The following is a 13,411-nucleotide window of genomic DNA, read 5'->3' as shown; positions in this document are numbered from 1 at the left end:
ATCTGACTTATGAGAGTAATGTAATTTTTTTAAAGTTAAGAGTTTAAAAATGTTTTAATAGTATTTTTACTGAGTTTTGTGGCACTCTATGTGGCCTAAACTGGGATTCTGCTCTTTCTGATCTCATTAAGTAGAATCTTATTCTCTGATTTTCAAGGAGGTGACTTCTTATTTCACCCAGTATAGGGCATCAGTATTTGAAATGTGTGTTCCTAGATCTTCAAATTATGGCTTGAAAGTTCCAAAAACTTTATGTTGGCACTCTGTGCAGAGGAAAATCTCATCCAACTCTAGTATTTTCAAATATTTGTCTTCTTGTAAGGTACTTTAAAATTACTTTAGGAAGTGTTATATAGGTGCAAAATATATTCTTGTGGTGATTAACAATAGTAATTTCTGACTTTGCAGTGAATTGCCAGGTTATTATAATTCAGTCAAGTTCTGGAAATATCTGAAAGGTTTGTTACGTCTTTGGGATGACAGAACAAGGGGCAAAATCCTAGATCTGTTAAACTATTCATTGTTCTGTGACAAAACAAGTACAGGAAGGTTTTAACCCTGTGTCCCCAAAATAGCCATGCTTTCCTGTGGAGTCAGAGGAATCCCTAGGATTTGCTATATTTCTTTGAAGTACCATATTTATTCACATGGAATACTCTGTCTGCTGATATTTTGAAAATTCCTGTCCTCTGAGAACTGTAGACTTTTCAGTCTCTCTGTGACGATTTACACAGCAATGAGAACAATGGGATTTTGGAAAGAACCGTGACCTGCAGCACCACTCTGACACCCTTAGTTGCAAAGAAAGTGGATTAAGTTATTTGGAATCAAGGAGTAGTTAGCAATAAAATAATTGAAAGTATAAATGTTACCATTGGAACTATAACTAACATTTCACAGTTTCTTAAATGAAGGAAAAGGAGAATAAGGAAGAGAAGAATAAGAATTAAAACTCAGAGAGATTTTCTAAGAACATGATCTTGGTTCTTGAAAGTGGAATAACAACATTTTCTCTTTTCTTAATTTCCCAGAAATTTTTCTTATAAGTTTACTTATACATAAGTAGTTAACTTTGCACTGCATTCTAAAGGGTTCATATGCCAGAAAAAGAGGGCAGGGTCACCTGGAAAAAGGGAAATTTCTAGTTCAAAGAAGCAAAGTGTGTTGAGTTAAAGTAAAATAGAGGAATTGGAAAATTTTGCAATAATAATAAAAAATAAAAAAGAAGAAAACCTACATACTTTATGGGTACCAGGGAATAGTTATAACTTGTGCTCTAATGATTTCTGATGGATGTTGCTGTAATATTCACTCTGGTGTTCGTTAAAAAGAAAACGGGTAAAACACCACCCTAAAATTCCACAGCAGGACCTGATTCATTTAGCACAAGACAGAAACACATTTGAAGTACTTCCTATAGAACTTTCTTTTTAGAGAAATACAAGTTATTCTCTGCCTATTTTTCTTTTCTTCCTTCCTTTCTTTTGTTCAGTTAAAGCAGTGATAAGATCTTGTAAAGAGACATGTCAGGCTGATGAGTTAATTTGGTGAAACTTTTAGGTTTGCCAACTTCTTGAGTGTGATTTAAATTTTTTTTTTCTTTAGTAAGATCAGTATTCCACTTACATTTTTGAAATATTGCATGCAAAGCACCTAGTAACCACCCCTCTAGCCATCAGCTTTTCATTGTAGCCTGTCAGTACCTTGTTGAGGGCAGGTGCAGATAGCCTGGGGCTCATAGATGTCAAGCAATGCTGGTAAATGCCTGGAGATATGGTTTTATATGACTGTCTAAAGAGGCTGTGACTATCTAAATAATTTTCAGCACATGAGAAACTGAACCCTTCCCCCAAACTCGCCTTTAAATTTGTAGCTTGGGACATTCTGTCCTAAAGTGTAGGGTAACTGACTCTGAGTTTACTAATATGTGATTCCTACAACCAGTATAAAAACCAGGCTATGAACATAAAACTGATTTTTTTGGCTGATAGAAAGTAGTGCTTTAGCATTTTAACCTGCTTGACTTTAGTACCCAGGACTGTGCTTAACATAAATTGGAGTAAGGGGTCTTCATATCATTTTTTGATGGGCAGTATTGCCTGCAAGAATTTCTGTCTTTGGGGAACATATTTCAGTTCTGGTTTCAAAATATCTTGCAGAGGGGAATGTTGCAGAAAAAATAGGAGGTCCAAACCTTTAGATGATAGGCAACAAGTATTTGTCAAAATCTCAGTTCAGATTTTGACAGAGATGTCATAGGTGAAAAATCCAAAGAAACTAGGGCTACACTTGATAAAGTCTCCACAGGGTAAAACCTTATCAAACTGATAGCTGTGCCATTGAAGGCAAATTTCTGTTTCAAGGTGCACTCTTTCCTTAATTAACACAATTTTTTTCTTCCTTTTTTTTAACTAATGAAGTAGTCATGCTTTAGGAGACACTGAAAGGAGGCCAAAAGCTTTTTATTTTGAGGGCTTGATGAGATAATGTGGTTCATTTTTTTTTTTTTTTTGGACTGATTTATTTGTCCAGCAGGTGAGAGTTAATTATCTTCAGGACTGATAATTGTAGATAATCACAAATAGAAGGGTCCTTTGGGCACAATATAAAGCAATATCCTTGCTGGGGCACTCTGTGCCATGTACTTGGAAACAGTTTTCTCACAGAGGATCCACATGTAAGGTGGGATCCTAATTGAATGGGTCTTGGAAGAAAGAAATTTTACTGACTTATTTTTCTAAAGTGAAATGAAAAATAGAGCACCTGGACCTCCTTTTCTCTGATTATAGTGTCAGGATAAATGAATTACAAAAATGGGAACTGAGAGGGGATGTTAGTACATGACTAACGGAAGAAAAAGGATTTTAGCTATAATTATTATGTTTCAGGGTTTCAGGGAAAGAAAACTCCAAGATATGGAGTAAGGAGGCTTTGTCCCTCAGGGAATCCAGGGAAGTAGACCTGAAGGCAGACATTCTTAAGGCCTTCTAATTGATTTTTATGTCCTACTTAACTAGCTTTGAAAAATCTTAACTTCAGTTACATGGGACTCTCCAATACAGAACCCCAATATTTTGTCTGGATTAATACTAATTTCAATGGGAACAAATGACACACTTATATTATATTACAAAATAGATGGGTCAGAAAAATTGTTAGTTTGTGTGCAGCTGACTTAGCTTCTTTTTCCCCTTTTCCCTTTTTCTCTGTTTCTATTCTCTTTTGTTTTTCTCCTCCTTGTTTTTTTGAATTTAATCGAAACCAGCAATCTCTATGGTTTTTTTGTTGTTTTAGTGCACTGCAGTTGTGTCAGGTTGAATCTCCAGTTGTCAGGGAACCATCAAATCCACATGCTATATGGGATAATTATGCTGGAATTTTAAATATGGTGATGTGTTACCATGCACTAGTATCATTGTTGATATCTCTAAAATATCAGCTAAACATTTCAGCTATCTTACCATTTTTAACTCTTGGATATAGTGGTAGAATGGTAAAACTGGGCTTTCAGAATTACCACTCCCCCTGCCCCCCATATATATAGATATATATTATACATCTTTGCTCAAGGGCTTTAGCTTTCTGTTACTATTCCAAGCCTTGTCTATGCATATGTAGGTGTTACACTATAAAAAAAAATGTACCAAGGAGTTTGCATCTGGTAAATGTAGCACAAGTACAGTTGAGTAGGTGTTTAAGTCAAAGTGCAGTGAAAGAACCTGATGAAGATGTATCCTAAACCCTTTCTGTGGCCTGAGTGCGACAGCATCAGGCACCGAGGGATGTTCAGTGACTCAAAGCCTCCCAAGTTATCTAAGTGTTCTCAACTCTACATAATTCTTGATGCTTTGTCAGGCCAGGAAATTACAGACATGTAATTTGTTTTCATTTTTCTTTCCAGAAAGACCTTTTCTTTTTGCTCAGAACAGGTCATCACTTATATCTAAATATGAAAATATATATAGGTAATAGATATTAAAATTTGAGGATAAATAGGCACCCATAGATATAGATAGTTGATTTGAATAAAAAATCAATACAATTCCATTCTGTTGTGTAAGAGAATTTCAGTTTGGTCCAATCCAGACCTCATGAAGCTCTTTTAAAGAGACTTAACTGCATGGTGAATTACAGTTTGAATAATATTTTATGTTTTTATACTGTTGTTTTCAGTCATATGACTGAGCTGAAAGAATATACCCTCTTTTAAACACAGTAAGCCAATTCTTCAGCAAAATTATTTTAAACATTGGTCTGCATATGAAAGGCAAGGGAACCTGACACATTATGTATTCAAAAGATAAAGGGAGCCAAAAACTACTGAAAGTATTGTTAATTTTAGTACAATTTGGCAAGAAAAATTACATCCAAGTGGTAAGCTAACAGCTCCTGGTATGTGTATTGTTGCATAAAGATAGTATTATATAATGAACAAAAATGTTATTATTTTGTGTTAAAGTTGCATGTGGAGAACGCTTACGAGACTGTATTACAGTCATGCCAGGAGACTCTGCTATAGTTGCAAGTACACACATAGGAAGAGATTAAAAAGCTATCATTCCACATGGTGAGAGTATAGTTGAGGCCCAGAGAGAGAGAAGAGGAAAAAAATGGCCAGGTATTATAATGCAGGTCAATGCCAACACTGCCCTTTTGGTCTTTGCGTGGTTGATTTCCACAGGGGCCTGACAAAAGTGAGTCTCTGCAGAGTGACCCTGGGTGTCACTTCCAAGCCACATCCTCTGCAGCCCCCACAGCCTCTACAGGTGTAGAGTAACTCAGGAGTGCACTTTGGATTAGCTGTAAAGCTCTCTCTGTACTTGTTACATCCTTCCAACAGCACCGTACTGCAAGGGTTTCTTGTGTTTGAAGTCCCGGTCCTACTTCTTGGGGCTTGTAATGCTGTAAATTTTCATTCAGGGCTTAATTTACCTTGTAGTGCCTTCAGCACGCGGATCTGCACATGTAAATGCTACAGAAACAGCCCTGTTGTGAAAGCTTTCTCTGTTTTCTTTAATTCAGTCGTATTGATCAGGAACGCCCCAGCCTGGGGCTGTGAAAATGCCGTGTAGCTCACCAGAAGTTGAGGTGTTTTTTGTGTCCCAGCACACCGAGTGAGTGACAGTGGGCTGGTGCAGGAACTCCAGGGAAATTTGAGTCCCTTGATGTGGGAGCAGGGAGCCAGCAGCATTTACCACCTTTTCCCCGGGCAACAGAGGAGGCTTTTGCTGTCTGCAGCCGATGAGTTATAACTGGAGCTCCTCCTCTCCCTTCAGCCTTCCAAGCAGCGTGGTGTATGTCTTGTGGTTCTTATCTGCTCAAAAGTATGCACACAAAGCTTATCAGATCTGGAATGCTAGCACCCTGCCTTTTAAATGAAGGAATAAATGCATATTTAGGTTTTTCTTTCATCTGCACGGTGAGTTAGATGTTTTTGGTGTTTTCAAGTGTAATTTTAGTGGTAGATGTAGTAATATATTTAAATTAGTTGTTGGAGATATGCAATACTTTTTTTCATCAAAATCCTCTTTAGACTTAAGTTGATGCTACGCTATGAAGTGATACTAGATACATTTTTTATTCTATGCTCACGTCCTGTAATGATTGGATGCTTTATAGATCTGCAAGCAGACAGCAGAGAAACCTTCCCAAATTGCCTGTTGAAGACATTTACACAACAACACAATTATTTGTTAGAGAGGAGATGATAAGGAGCTTTTACAGCCAGTTACATAATGTAACACTGCCAGGTAATGTGCCACTACCGAGTGACACCCTTTTGGGAAAGACGGGGAACCACTGTCTGTGGAGCTTGGCAAAAGTGGTGATGTTTATGGGGTTCCTTTTTTTAAGAGGCAGTTTACAGGAACACCATCATTGTATGTGTATGTTGACATGTTTTTTGTAGGCAGATGTGAGGTTGCTCTAAACTGGAAGTCATGTAGTTTACGTAAGTGCTAACCAGAGCTAAACTGGATTAGAGTGGGTTTGTGGCCAGTCATCTCCAAGTGTGGGCAGAGTGATCTCATATCTCCCTGCAAAACTGTGGAGATGTAGCCTATTTTAGGTACTTCTTTTGAGCCTCGTTTCTGTAATAACGACATCACAGCTTCTGGGGTGTAGAATTGTAAAGCATCACTGCTACAGAGGGAAGAAATAGTAGCTCCTTTTTGTGTACAAGGAACTAAGAAGCACAAAGCAACTTCTGCTAAAGGTTGAGCAGAAAATCTGTAACAAAAGCAGCAACTGAGTACAGAGCTTTGGAGACCAATTTTACACTCTATGTGCTGTGGTGTGGTTCTTAACTCACTGTGATGCAATGTGTTTTAAAATTACCACTAGTGGAACAGGTGGTATGCCCTGATTCCTTCTTTGATGGATCACTTGACTGCAATCTCTGTTAAGGAGTACAAAAATCCAAATGAAGATTACTGCAGAAGGACTATTCTAAAATGAAAAGCGAGAGGGAAACAATGTGGTAGTTACCTTGGATTGGCTGGATTTTTTGTTTGTTTATTTCTTTGGGGATTTTGGGTTTTTTTTGGCTATGCATAGAACCAAGAAGAATAGATTTCAAGAAACAAGCCAGCAAAGGTGGTAAAATACAATCCTTGAGTGTTTGAACAGGAGTGAAACAAAGGGAAGATACCAGAAATTTGCTCATAGTGGTTAATTACTGTGTTTGCTTTCCTATTTTAAAATGGTCATGTATGAAGAATTTTCTGCGTGTAAGTAAAACATTTTTCATTAACCATCTTGAAACTGTGCCCTTTATCTGAATTAAGGAAGATTTTTAGAAATCTGGTTCAAAGGTTCTCCTTACAATCAGCCTACTACTTTAATTTTTGTGATTCTGTCTAGACATTTACAGGCCATTAATGATGCTTTAATTGTGAAATGTTGCACGTTTAAGGGTGTGAAATTGCTATGTGATTCAGGCCGTAAATGTGCAGTTTCATTTCTGTATTATTCCTTTTTCTCATTTCCCATCATGCTATAATTCTGAAAATAGTTTTTTAACAGTTTTTAAATGATACATATTTTAGTCCCAGCAGCCCACAATGATAGGCCACATTCTCAAATGGTATAACATGATGCCATGCTTTTTACTAAATAGCTGCTTCCATTTTTTGCTTCCAGGCTTCCTTCATGCTCGCTGGTGACTGTGCACAAAAAATATAGACTACCTGTAGAGGCTCTGTCTAAGAAACATCAGAATATTTTAATTAAGGATTTTTTTAAATGAGTAAATATTATTTTCTGCTTTCCAAAATCATTAAATTTTTTTTTTTCTGAAAAGTGATACCTATTGGAATTATTAAGAGCTGACTGGGTGAAAAAATGGCTATTTGATATCTGACATTTGGCTTTTTATGGAATTTTCTTTTGTTCATAACACATAGGGTAAACAAGGTCCTACCATCATTTAATGATGTCCATAATCTGTTTTATGTCCAGTGTTCTCTTGGTGTCAATATGTGCTTGCAAAGCAAGCAAAAGGTTAGCTTTTTGAAAATTGAGTTATTTTGAGGGATTCTGTTAAATTGTTGGATGACTGTGTAATATTTTTAGTCAGGTCAATGAGGAGTGGTTACCTTTACTAACTCTTTAGCAAAGGTACCTGAAATCAGAGCATAAGTTGCTCTAACAGATTTATTTCCCCCTTTTCATAGTGGCACTGGGAGAGCAAATCTTTGATAAGGATGGTAACAACCTTCCAAACATGCAGAAATTGCAGGTATTCAGAATGTTTTGAGAGCACTTAAACTGCAAAATATCTGAGTGGAATTTCTGGTGGGATTTGTACCAATTAAAACAACAGAATACTTTAAAGACAACTTTGTTCTTTTATATATTTATGCAACAGCTGTTCACCTGTGTAGTCACCTGGAGTACAACTTGAGACATTTAAAGTGAAAATGTAGATGGTTTGAGCTAACAGAATAATTTTTTATTAATGTTGTGATGTCAGTGTTTGATGGACAGAAAGTTTTCTATGTGGATAAGAAACTAGGGTTTATTTTCAGTTTAAGAAAAAGTACTTGGGCATCTAAAAATAATAAAAGTGATGGAGGCTATAGAATATAGGACTACAGGTGCAAGAGAAGAAAAAATAGATAACAACTACTCCATCTAATCAGGTCATGTGGTTTACTTTTGTGTGTCTGTGTGTTAGCTATGTCGTCTTTTGGGCAGAGAACTGTGCAAAGTAAGATGAGTCCAGGCAGTAAGACAAAGGTATTTTCTTCCATGTAAACTCTAGATACCTCATACTTGAATTGTCACTGTGAATAGCTGTTTCTGGTCCATTGGACTGTTTTCAGCACTTTCCTTGCACTCTGCTTGTGTTGGTAGACTATGGGTATTACTGAACCCTTCCTTGATTGCACTATTTTATTAAATTTACTAAGGGAAAGTGGTTGAAAGAAAGGTCACTTTTGTACAGTCTGCTGAATGCAACAGACACCCCTGTACTGATGAGTCCATTTCGAATAGATCAGGCTCTCTAGGGTTGGGATTTTTTCCCCCACACTGACCAGCTCCATAATGGATAAGCTTGCAGCTCATTCACAGTTCTGAGGTGTTATCTGGGCAACAAACTCGGGATCACTGGGTACAGTTACCCCTGTTCTTCTCCCTCACTTGCACTGTTGCTGTAAGAATCAAGGCTTCACATACCTATTGTTCTGCAAGATTTTTTACCAAATGGAACTTTTCCCCTGGTAGATCTCCAGAGTGCTAAAGCTAAGTTTAAAATTTTGTATATTTAACCTTTCCCCCTAATTGCTTGGCCAGAATAAAGGTTTGGTGCTTTGTTCCTAAATTCTCTACATGAGGTGGTGTGCATTAAAGTGTATTTATACTTTCAAATTAATTAACTGTGACCTCATGAACCACTGTCCTTGTTTAATTGGTGGCTCCAAAGCACACTAATGGCATAAATCAGCTGATAATGAGATTCAGACTTGCTTTTAAAATATATAATAATAACACTGCATTGATAGAGCAAATGAGATTTGTTGACTCTCTGTTGGTATTACAGGAGAGAAGACACAATTAAATGTGTACTTTCAGGATGGGGGAGGGCTTGGTTGGAATGAATAATATGCACTTCAGGGTGGGTGTATGAAATAAGGAGGATATTCTGCATCAAGATAAGTTTGGTATTCTCTCCTTGTCTCTAGGCACTGTGCAGTACTGGCTGGTGCACTTTAGGATACAGAAATGTTGTGGGAAGGTGTTTCTTAAAGATTACTGGGGGCTAACAAAAATGACGATTTCATCTTTAAATATAGTTACATGTTTTTAAACTGAGCTTACACCCACTGTTTTATGAACTGTAAATTAATCAGATAGCTCACAGAGAACAAAAAGGTTTTGACCTAAACTAGTTGCCCAGGCTCCATTACTATTTTCAGTTTAATGTTACCCATATCCATCCTCACATTTTGGAAAGAAAACAAGGGCTGTGCAACAAAGTTTCTTTGTTTTCCTAAGAACTAAAAATGTGCTGTATGTAGACCAAACAATAAAAATAAACTACTGAACTACCTTCTAATGCATGGGGGTTCTGGAGAGAGGAAACCATGGATATTTAGAGGCATAAAGTGAGTCATTGTGCTAGTTAAAGAATTTTATAAGGCGAGCTCTGTGGGTTTGAGTTGCATCTGTTACCTTTCCAACTAGAACTGAGGGGTATGCAGGAAAAAGAATGTTGGATTTAATCATGCCTTATAGTGACTGCATTGTACTTAGGCTAAGCTTCTAACTGGGATCTAGACCATAAGAGAATAAAATCGTTAGTCTTTCTTCTTTGTATAAATTTTGCCTTAGATGGGTTCCAATTAAATGACCTAAACAATAATTTTACACCAGGTAAGCAGCAAAATGCTGTTAACAAACTACTTAAATAAAAAAAAAGTAATAAATGTTCTGTAACACTTGATAACATAAAAAAAAGGCAAAAACTCCAAGCCAAAACCCCCCTCACAGCTATTTTCCTTATTAAAAGATAACCATGCTTGCATTTATGACAGTTCTTAGAAGCCATAATGGACTGGGTTGCTATGGTGTGAGATGCAGAACAATGAAATAATTGTTTCTCTTGGTATTGGCTTCCTGGAAACAAATTCTGTGTAAATTACTTGGCTGAAAGCGTGACAACAGTCCTGTGTTCTGTTTTATTTAGTTCATGGTTAAAACTCATAACTATTTTATAATAATAAAAAAGTAACCTTTATCAGTTCTGGGCTTTCTTTTGTTTCAACCTTTTTTTCCTTTTATATTTTCAGGTCAGTTTCATGAATTCATGATTTCTGGGAGCTGGGGCTGATTTTCTTGTGTATTTGTAAGTATTTATTATTTTCTCTGTTATGTGCATCTTTCTACTACTCTTTTGACATGGGGAATGGAAGCAATTTTAAAATGTCACTGTGGTATCAGAGTTTTAACATGTTCATTTAGCAAGAATTTGACCTCACTACTTTTAAACTTTTGGTAGGTTTTTTGCTACCAACTTATGCTTCTGCTATTCAGAGGAGCTACAAATACTGAATTAACAGTAAATATTATTATTTCAAGCTTTATTTTGGTTTCTGTAATAATAACAATGATGGGAGAACAGCTTACAGTAACACATCAATGGTGGCACTTGCTAATGACACCACTGCGTCATGTTTTTGCAATGAAAATAATTTCTAGAAAAGAACTGGGGCTGTGACTCAAGATAGACAGCACTTTTAGAGGAAGTGCTGTATGGTGTTATTGAGGAAACACTAGGATGATCAACATCTGCTGAACTAGAAATACATTTTTGTATCCCTTGGAGGAAGCTGACCTCTATGGTTGCAGAAAAACCTTGGTCATTCAGGCCACAGCTCAAGAACATGTTTCAGAGTATGCCCAAGTTCAAATACATCAAATGGACTACACCTAAAGAGAAATGCTTTGAGAAAGGGAAAGCCAGAGGAGAGCACCTGGGAGGAAGATAGTTATTCATGCAACAAATAGAAAGCTTTTGGAATTGTTGTTTAGCTTTAGTCAAGTATAATAAAGAAAATCTAATGGGCCTTAGACTTGGCATGATATAAATTATTGCAATACCTCTTGTCTGATGTAGTATAAATGAAACCAATCTATGCAGCTTGTTCTCTTAAGTCACAAATACAGTTTATGAAAAAATATTTATTCAATCATTTGTGGAAAAGGATGTTCACAAAACTGCATTCATCAGGGAAAAAATATGGCTGGTTCTCCTCTCAATATGGAAATATGTTCAATTTGTACTAACTCTTCCTCTTTACAAATGTTCATTTTCACATATGGTTTTGCTATGCTATTTGCACTTTCCTTCATTTACAGGTCAGCATTTTTTTAATGAGCTTTGTCAGTCAGAGATAAGAAAAATATTATCAAATAAGATAAACAGTTTAAAACCAAGTATTACCATTGAAAAATAGTTCTGAGAAGGCCATATAAAGTGATTACTGAATCGAGAGTGAGGAATTTGTTATATTCTTTCTGGCTTTGTAACTGCATTTTTTTTTTTTTAAGCCATCAGTTTCTTTTCAGCATTTTTCTCTTTTAAAAATGGAAATTGTAACATAAGTCTATACAAAGAGCACCTCTTTATACCCCAATATGGAGCACACTTTCCAAGGAAAGCAATGCAGTAAATTCAATGGTAGTTTCATGGTGAACTTTTTGTGTACCAAGCTAGTTGGGTGAGAAGTTGTAAGTATTGTTTAGTTCATGTTCATGTAGTATTACAAACATAAAAAGGGCTTTAGTAATTATATTGTGGACTGCTGATCTGAGTCCTGCTCTTCTTGGCTGACATCAACAAAGAGCTGTGGTAAACAAAAGTGGCATAAAAAAGTACTTGGAAAACAATTCTTGTATTTAGATCAATCAAGTAAGTATTTAAATTCCCATGAGAAGCACGGACTGTTAATATCACACAACTGCACAGTGGCTGTTGCAGGGCAAGTTGTTAGTACAGCTGAGACACCTGACATATTGTGGCCACGAGAGCTGGGATGTGGTTCAGCAGCCTGAGCAATGAAGCTGAGTAAATGACTGTATGAAATGATGAGCCACAGCCTGGCTCGTGATAGGTGTCCTCTGCAACCCAGACTTCAATTACAGTGACATGAATATCTGGGGGAGCCAACACTATACTGACTGTTCTTCTCTGCTTAAAGGACTTATTTTAGTGTTTAGCACTATATGTCTAGAAACATATGCAAACCTTAAGTTCACATAAACTGAAAATAAAATAAAATGTAGGAGGTACAACCGATGGATTCAGTCCTGTGTTTCCTCACATACTGAGAACAGCATTAAAGTATAGTTTCTACAGTAATATAGGATTAGATCTTAAATCATCTCTATTTTACCTCTCCAAAATTACAAATATTCTGTACATGAGTCAGGCAGCTACAGACTCTTACTATGCACTAACAGGACTATGTACAGTGTCATAAATTGAGACAAATAAAATAGACTAACAGGACAGCTTGTGACCTGAGGTACCTTTCCATATAAAGACTTGATTTCTGCAAATACTTATGCATGTGAGCTGACCATTGAAGCTGATGGACTGAGGATCAGGGCCTGAGGCTGAACAAATAGGCTCTAAGCAAAGGAGAAGATGGGAGCTTTGGGGGTTGATGTGGAAGACAAAAAGTTTGCATGTATCAGGACTTTTGAGAAGATTCAATTCTAAGCAGTATTTAAAAAATGCTAATGAGAAGTGTATACCTTTTTCATGTTATGCTATAATATTTGGGCAAGTTTTTATAGCATGTTTGTTTGATCTGTACTCCAAAGGGAAGCAGTGCAGATCAGTGCTACGAAGATTGATCTTTGTGCATATTTTTATATGGGAATACAGCAAGATCAGCTAAATACTGCTATAGGTCTATACCAAAGCTATTTCAACCAGAGGCTATAATAACTTTTTCCTCAAATTTTTGAAAGTTTTGTCATAGATGCATTCTGCTGTAACATGTAATTACTTGGATCATCCAGTTCAGGCAACTTTGGGATTTTTTTGTCATATTTGACTAGTCTAGTTCAGGACAAAACAGGATTGGTGATTCATACAAAAGTAAATTTCATGGAAAATATGACATTTGTGCTTTTGTTTTACGCCCACAGAGTAATTGTCCTAACTAAAGGTTACTTTTTTTTCAAGAATGTGGTTTTAACATGGTTTAATTTATTTAATTGTTCTTTCAAGTAGGTTTGTCCAGTAGTAAACTGCAACAGTTATTTAAAGATATGGATGGCAAAATAAATGTCCTCTAATAACATTTAGACCAAATTTTGGTTGTACATCAGCAATTAGATATATCTATTTACTAGCAGTTCAGTTTCTGTGTAAACATTTTATTGTGACTTGGCTACA

General features: G+C 36.4%; 1 protein-coding gene across 1 annotated transcript in view; it reads left to right on the top strand.

The window, feature by feature from the left end:
• Window positions 1-13,411, top strand: part of SOX6 (SRY-box transcription factor 6) — a 368,783-nt gene that overhangs the window by 40,192 nt on the left and 315,180 nt on the right. The window contains exon 2 of the mRNA XM_069016846.1: window positions 10,293-10,348. The gene's annotated coding sequence lies outside the window, so the exon portion shown is untranslated. The remainder of the gene's footprint in view (window positions 1-10,292; window positions 10,349-13,411) is intronic.

This window comes from Aphelocoma coerulescens, chromosome 5 (genome assembly GCF_041296385.1).
Source record: "Aphelocoma coerulescens isolate FSJ_1873_10779 chromosome 5, UR_Acoe_1.0, whole genome shotgun sequence".
Classification (NCBI taxonomy): domain Eukaryota; kingdom Metazoa; phylum Chordata; class Aves; order Passeriformes; family Corvidae; genus Aphelocoma; species Aphelocoma coerulescens.
This window is presented reverse-complemented; position numbering and strand designations above follow the sequence as displayed.